This window comes from Zea mays, chromosome 1 (assembly GCF_902167145.1).
Source record: "Zea mays cultivar B73 chromosome 1, Zm-B73-REFERENCE-NAM-5.0, whole genome shotgun sequence".
Taxonomy (NCBI): domain Eukaryota; kingdom Viridiplantae; phylum Streptophyta; class Magnoliopsida; order Poales; family Poaceae; genus Zea; species Zea mays.
In genome coordinates this window covers 169,482,087-169,488,963 of record NC_050096.1, presented here as the reverse complement: position 1 = coordinate 169,488,963, position 6,877 = coordinate 169,482,087, and the positions used below count along the sequence as shown (strand labels likewise).

Here is a 6,877-nt window from a genome sequence, read left to right as displayed (position 1 = left end):
GCACTCCTATTATAGCACTATAAGTTTGATGTGTTGACCCTAGGCGAGTTCCTTGTATTTTTAGAAATACAGAGCTCCAAAGTCAGCCCTATGCAACTGATTTTGGACTTAGGCACATGAGAGGTATAGGGTGTCTTTTTGCAAATAAGCCCAAATCTCATAATTTGGTTTGCAAATCCTCAAATGTGTGAAACATATGATTTGAGGTGCCCTAATACCTTGGTTTTTGCACTTTGGTCCAAAAGTGCACCAATTTTACACTTAGCCCCATAGGGTTCCAATTTAGGGTTTTCCAGGGGTCTTTGGTTTCTAGCACTTTAGGGTTTGGATGCCACTCAAGTCCTTCCAAGAGGATATCTTAGGATCATTCCTCTTATCTTTTGAAGTTTTCTCATGCTTGGGCCTCCCTTATATCCATAAGCCCAGATTTAGGGTTAAGTACTTTAGACTAGAATTAACCACACATCAAGTCATATCAGTACAACATATTTGAAATTTTTACCTAGTGAATGCACTCTAGGTGTGACAAACACATGATATGCTAATGCTCATGATGCTATGCTCAGGTTTTAGTGACAGTAACACCAGGGGTGTTACAATGGCAGGGCCAATCATACTCAGAGCAACCAACACAACTCACAGTCTTGAAGAATGCAACAAACTTCCTACAGGCCACCAGCCCCGAGAGGCAGAGGGGGAGAAGCTTCGGAGGAAGGTATGGTAATTTGCCTAGGAAACTGTTCTGCCTATTCTGTGGCGAAGAGAAGGGACACACCACAAGGATGTGCCAAGTCATGATCCAGAAGCAGAAGGAAATCGTTGAAGCCGAAGCACGGCAGAACCAGCCGAAGCAGGTCTTGCATACTACTTCATGCTACTCTCCGTATATCCCGGAGTATGTGGGCAATCAACAGCCTACAGCTTCTGTTGCTTCAGCAAGTCATTCCCAAGCTTCCTAGGCTCAATTTCCACCACCACCACTGCTAGGGCCTGCCCCGATTCTTAATTAACAGGCAGAAGGGCACCGTCAGGTTCAGCAATAGCGTGACCTTCAAGAGGAGTCCGAAGCTCACACAGTCAACAGCACTGTGCCCGAGTCGAGGCATATCTACTGAAGGTGGCACAATGCTTTTGCCAAAGAGTGTTTTGATTCAATGTATTCTTACTCATTTTTGTCTTTAAATTTTCCTCTAAAAAGACAATACAAGAAGGTTTAACCTCCAGCTTGATGTAGTAAGACTGTGGTTACACCATCGAGTGTAACAAGAACGGCTCACAAACCTCCAAAGTCGTTCCAAAGGAATGCAGAGTAAGTCATGAAGCTCCAAAGTCGTTCCTAAGGGATTGCAGAGCTTAAATGCCACCTAAGTAAAAGGTGAAGAAGCTCCAAAGTCGTTCCTAAGGGGATGCAGAGCTTAAATACCACCTAAGTAAAAGGTGAAGAAGCTCCAAAGTCGTTCCTAAGGGGATGGAGAGCTTAGCTCCAAAGTCGTTCCTAAGGGAATGCACATCTGAAATATCACCTTAGTAAAAGGTGAAGAGACTCCAAAGTCGTTCCTAAGGGGATGCGGAGTCTAGGTGTGTATTCGTGTGGGTTTTTGTCTTCGGCATAAACATCATTTCGCATCATACCAGCATATCGCATAGCATCACATCATACATCATTTTTGCTTTATCAACAAACCATGGAGAAGAAGAAAAATTTCTCCTTCAAAAATACATATCAGATCATGAAAGAATGTGTTGTAGCACAAAATATACCTTTGGTAGATATACTTCTACACAGGAAAGGGATCTTCATCAGCAGTATTACTACACAACAACTGTGGCATAATACCCGGTATTGAACCGACAGAAGGGGAACATTTTTCTTCGTGACACATGAAAACAAAGGAAGGTGTTTTTTTCACCAGCGGCTCAAAAATGGTATGTACGAAGGTTTCATGCATCACAAAGGAATATATTACATTAATACACATGCAAATAATTGATACTCGGTTCTTACAAAAGCGAAAGATATGTACAAAAACTAAGCTCTCAAATATACAAAGTTTTAATCTTCTTTCAACACTTCCTTGGCGGCTTCGTTAAGCAATCTGTTGACAGCTTTGTCAACGGCTTCATTAGCAATTATAATCATATCTAGCGCTTCCTTCAAGGCTGGGTTGGCTTCTGGGTTGTATGGCTCCGGTGGCGGTGAAAGTTCAGCTACATCATAAAATATGTTTGTTAATTCCGAAGCTAAAAACGAATTCTGAAGCTATACCTCAGTAAAGGTACTTATAAGCCTCGCATGCTCAGCAGCTTCTTCAGCTCGTTTGGCTTCTTCTTGAGCGTCGTGAGATTCTTTTTCATTCTTTCTAATAGCTTCATCAACTATCTCACGGCTGCCCTTCATCCACACCTCGTAGTAAAATTTCCTGCCTAGTGTAGAAGCTTCGGCTCAAAGGTTTTTAATGTCATCCACCAAAAAAACAAATTCTGGCTGAACTGCAGCCTTGGCATGTTCGCAACCAGCTTTCTCTAAGATCGACGTGGCCCCCCGTGCACCAGCAAAGGCGCAGAAATGTCCTCGTTCGCTTAATATTTCGTCAAAAGCTTCGGCTTCCCCGCTGATCCACTGGACAACTCCATCAGGGTCGTCGTGGATGAATTTTTGCTCAGAAGAATATGCCCCAACCCTAGCAAATATGTCCTTTAATTTCTTGACTCATTCTAAGGATATTTCATAACATTTGTCTTTCGAAGGACGTAGCTCATCGGTGTTCTTTTGTGCTCTTGACCTTTCGATCTTGCAAATTTCATGTTTCACCGCCTCAACTTCAAATTTTTCGGTTGCTTCAACAACCTTCCTTTTTAGTTCTTCCACTTCGGCTTGTGCAACAATTTTAGCTTCGTTAGATCTCAGCCTATCCACTAAGGAAAGTAATACCTTATCCTTTTTGAGAGCTTCGTTCCATAGTGTGATGACTTCTGAGCGAAGATTCCCAAGAGCTATTTGGCAGCTCTCATCTTCTGCTTCCTTCTAGGCCTTTAAAGCCTTGCTTAGAATTAATCCCTAGAAAACGAAGAATGAGAACATAATGATAGCAAGAAAGGCTATAAAAATAATTTATTTTACAACAAGTCAAAGTATACAAACCTTCAGACTATTGTAAGCAAGGCTATCTGCAAACTCATCCTTGGAAATTACAGATAAGCCAAGTTCAAGCTTCGGATATCCTATATTGACCATCATTTCCTGGCAGACATGTATCTCTTTGTTGTCTGGCAGACAGTAAAGGAAGTCATCTTCGTCACTGCCACCATACAACAAGGAGCCTCGGGGGCACTTCAGATCCCTGATATAGTGTTGCACTGTGGCAGAACCTCGCAAGGTATCGGGCCCACATGCACCTGTCCTTGTCTCAAAGACCTCAGACGACCATGCATGTGCACTAGATAACTTAACAGGATCTGTCCGAGTGCCCCAAGGACCTCGAATAAACCACTTACAACCAGGACCGCAGGATTAAGTAAACACAAATCACACACCAACAATTTTGCAGCGGAAATCTTATTACCAAATTTAACAAGTTACAACAAGTTTACATTGTATTTATTGGAGTGGTTACAAAAGAATTTCACTTTTAAATATTGCAAATCTTTTTGTAAGTTTAAAATATATGCTAGCTCAAGTGACCATCCTCAATAAGAAGTATAGAAGGGTTACTTAGACTTATAAGAAGGCCGAGCCCACCGGCACTTAACACCACCATCAGCAGCACAAAACTTTGACCTGAAAAACAATAGGGAATAAAACCCTGAGTACGGAATTACTCAGTAAGACTTACCCGACTAAAGAAAAGACCCTCAAGGGTATGCTGGCTAGAGGGATTCAAGATATGGCTTATCAAGAATCAAAGACTCTGTTTGCAGAAGAGCTTACTAGTAGTAAATCCTTATGCCAAAATTTTACTTCACAAGTTAAGTACTTTTCCCGAATCTAGATTTTCCTAATCTAGAGCATTCACTTGTCCTGGTCTAGCTTTCTTTTAGCCAATTCGTATTTCACTTGTCAACTACGATGAGTGGTCGGAGGGTAGAGTCTCCATGACCGAGGAGCAACGACGATTCGAACCGATTATACCCAGATGGGGATCCCTAACCACATGACATATGTAGCACTTAACCCTTGCATATGTCAACCGTTCCCACAGATCCTCCATAATGTGAACCGGTCAGCGCTACCCGGGAGCACAGTACTCCTCCATCCAGCCTCTAGCCAGGAGGGTACACGCTACTCCCACCATCTCCCACGCCCAGTGCGCGGTTGTCTTTTCACGTATGGAATAGCCGGGTTCAGGCTTACCGGAGCATGTGGCTAGTTGCAAGGTCTCCACCACAACAGGCCTACATCGAACGGTCCTTAATCGACACAGACGAGCGACCTTGTCCGCTCAGCGTCTGGTCTAGATGTATTCAAACCATTTTCCCATTTTTGGTACCCGACAGGGGTACTCTTTTCCGAATGATGAACCCACTCCGACCGAAGTGGAATCATCACCATAAGTTTGCTTTAATTTTTGAAACGAAAGGCCCATAACCAATGTTCCACAATCATTCTTTTTGAAAACAAATGATTTTTCAGTTTCTAAGCAGGGCTAAGCATTATCAGTTCTTTTTATAAAACCGGGATTAAGGAGTTTCCAAGGAATGGTAATGCATCAATTGTTTATCACACAACTCCTATCACCTAATGCATCAGATAAGGTGAAAAAGCATTTAAAACACAAGGAAGGGGCAAATTCACCGGAGCTTGCCTGAAGGAACACTAGGTTAGTGTTTGTTAGACGATGACCACTTGATAATCATTCTTGTCCGAGCACTTGATCAGACAGGTTCGTCCATCAGCATCACCATACGGAGTAGCCCGCACTTGGGGTCAACTTGGGTCATCTTCTGCATACGCGATTATTTATCGTACCTCATGAGATGCACGATGCACATGTATGAGCACGAGTATACATAGTACGAGATAAATAATCTACGCTAAAAAGGACGAACCACTTAAAACCAAGCAGTAAGCATCATGGATATCACAGTAGGGCATCGACTACATCCATTAACCAAATTGATACAAGAACATCTATTTTTATTTCTAACTTTTTATTAACTCTATAAACTATGTATCCTAATTAACTTGATTTACTGATTTATCTAAATCGATCATCACAATATACGCATGCTAAATTACTAACATTTATTGAGACCAATAATTCTATTTAATCTATCTTTCGCATTCCTAACTCCATCGTGCTTCACATATATTTAATCCTACCGCGACGCGACTACTTCAAAATCATGAAAATAAGCATATCACATTCATCGAACTACTTTAATAATCAAGCTAACGGAAATTTTGAATCGGCTTACCATTCTAAATCTGACGCGTTATCCACGAACACGGCAAGGATTCTAATTCAGCTTTGGTGTCGAGCACTTGGAGAATATCACGCTGTTGGCCTCCGTCTTCACCCGACTCTTGGAATTCTGGATGACGTATGGATCGACAACAACCTTCGATTACAGTCTCCGACCGAGCACTTGATAAGCGATGCACAGGAACCTCGCTTATTTTTGTTTAATGTCCGGGATTTAGGGTTCGACGAGATCGAGCAGAAAGATTGGGCGAGCTGCGCGCGGCAGAGAGAAACTCGACCGGCGCAGGGCACCATGGCCGGATGGGGAGCACGCCGGCGAGCTCACGCGGCGCGCAGGGAATCCGACCAGGGCGCACAACCGGCCGGCGAGGGAATGGAGCAGGGTCTGAGCAGAACACAAAGAAACAAAGAAACTCCAGGAGAGAGAAGCTGCTGGACAGAGGGAGCTACGGCGCTGGTGTAGGGATCCGGCAGCACACGCAGGAAGCTCGGCCATGGGGAGCGGATAGAGCTCGGCGAGCAGAGGGGCTGGGCGAACTACGGCGCGCAGAGAAACTTGGCCGGGCGCAGGAGTTGTAGCCGCACGGCAGGGAGAGCTCCGGCGAGCACAGGAATTTGAGCGCGCCAGCAGGGAGAGAAGACGCGCAGAGGAACTCGGCAGCGAGAGCATAGCAGGGGCTGAGCTCGCGGCCATGGAGGGATCTCGGCCGGTCGGACAGGGAGCCATGGGAGAGGGAACCGGACGCGCCATGGCTAGAGCTGGGAGCTTCGGTCGGCTGGAAGGGGAAGCACGACGCGCGGTACTGGAAAAAAAACTGAGCCGGCCGACCGGACCTGGGACCAGGTGGCTTCGGCCAGGGAATAGGCGCGTCGGCAGGGGAAGGCCTGGAGCGAGCGAGCTGGGGAGATAAATACCACCGAACGGCAGCGGGATATTTCTGAAGCTGAGCGGCGGCAACCGGCGAGCTGTGCCCACAGCAAATGTCCACGCGCGATGACGAGAGAAAAATGCTGAGCAGAGGAGCGACGGGGATAAAGAAGAAGATGAGCTCAGGCGCCGCTTGAAGAACCTGCGTACGGCAAAAATATCGGATGGGAGCGATGAGTGGATGAGCACAAGGAAAATATCTAGCGCCGTCCGCCGTGCAAGGGAGAGTTTGATACGTGGAAAAGAAAAGACTGGGAGAAACAGATTTTGTTTTCCCACAGCCGATTGTTTGCAGCAAGGAAAAAAAGATTTTCTTTTTTTTGTTAGCACAACTAAATATGTATTTTAGGATTAGAGTTTAAAAGAGGCATAAATAAGTTGGATCAGAATAGTGTTGGATACAAAAAGTTAGATAGAATTTGATTTGCTGAATACTCTCGGAGTCATATGAGTTTTTTTACCAATTATTTATACCCGAAGTTTTGGATCCGGCAAGAAACGATAACCCGAATCGAACTGATTTCAA

The 6,877-nt window shown here is 44.6% G+C and overlaps 1 long non-coding RNA gene and 1 pseudogene across 1 annotated transcript; both read right to left on the bottom strand.

Annotated features, from left to right (window-relative positions):
* Window positions 1–1,961: 1,961 nt before the first annotated feature.
* Window positions 1,962–3,778, bottom strand: LOC109943696 (uncharacterized). Its single transcript, XR_002266761.2, has 2 exons — window positions 3,143–3,778; window positions 1,962–3,058 (listed from the first exon to the last, which is right to left on the bottom strand). It is a non-coding gene; the product is annotated as an uncharacterized lncRNA (long non-coding RNA).
* A 580-nt stretch (window positions 3,779–4,358) lies between these two features.
* LOC103640518 (uncharacterized) lies at window positions 4,359–6,553 on the bottom strand (annotated as a pseudogene).
* Between the last annotated feature and the right edge of the window lie 324 nt (window positions 6,554–6,877).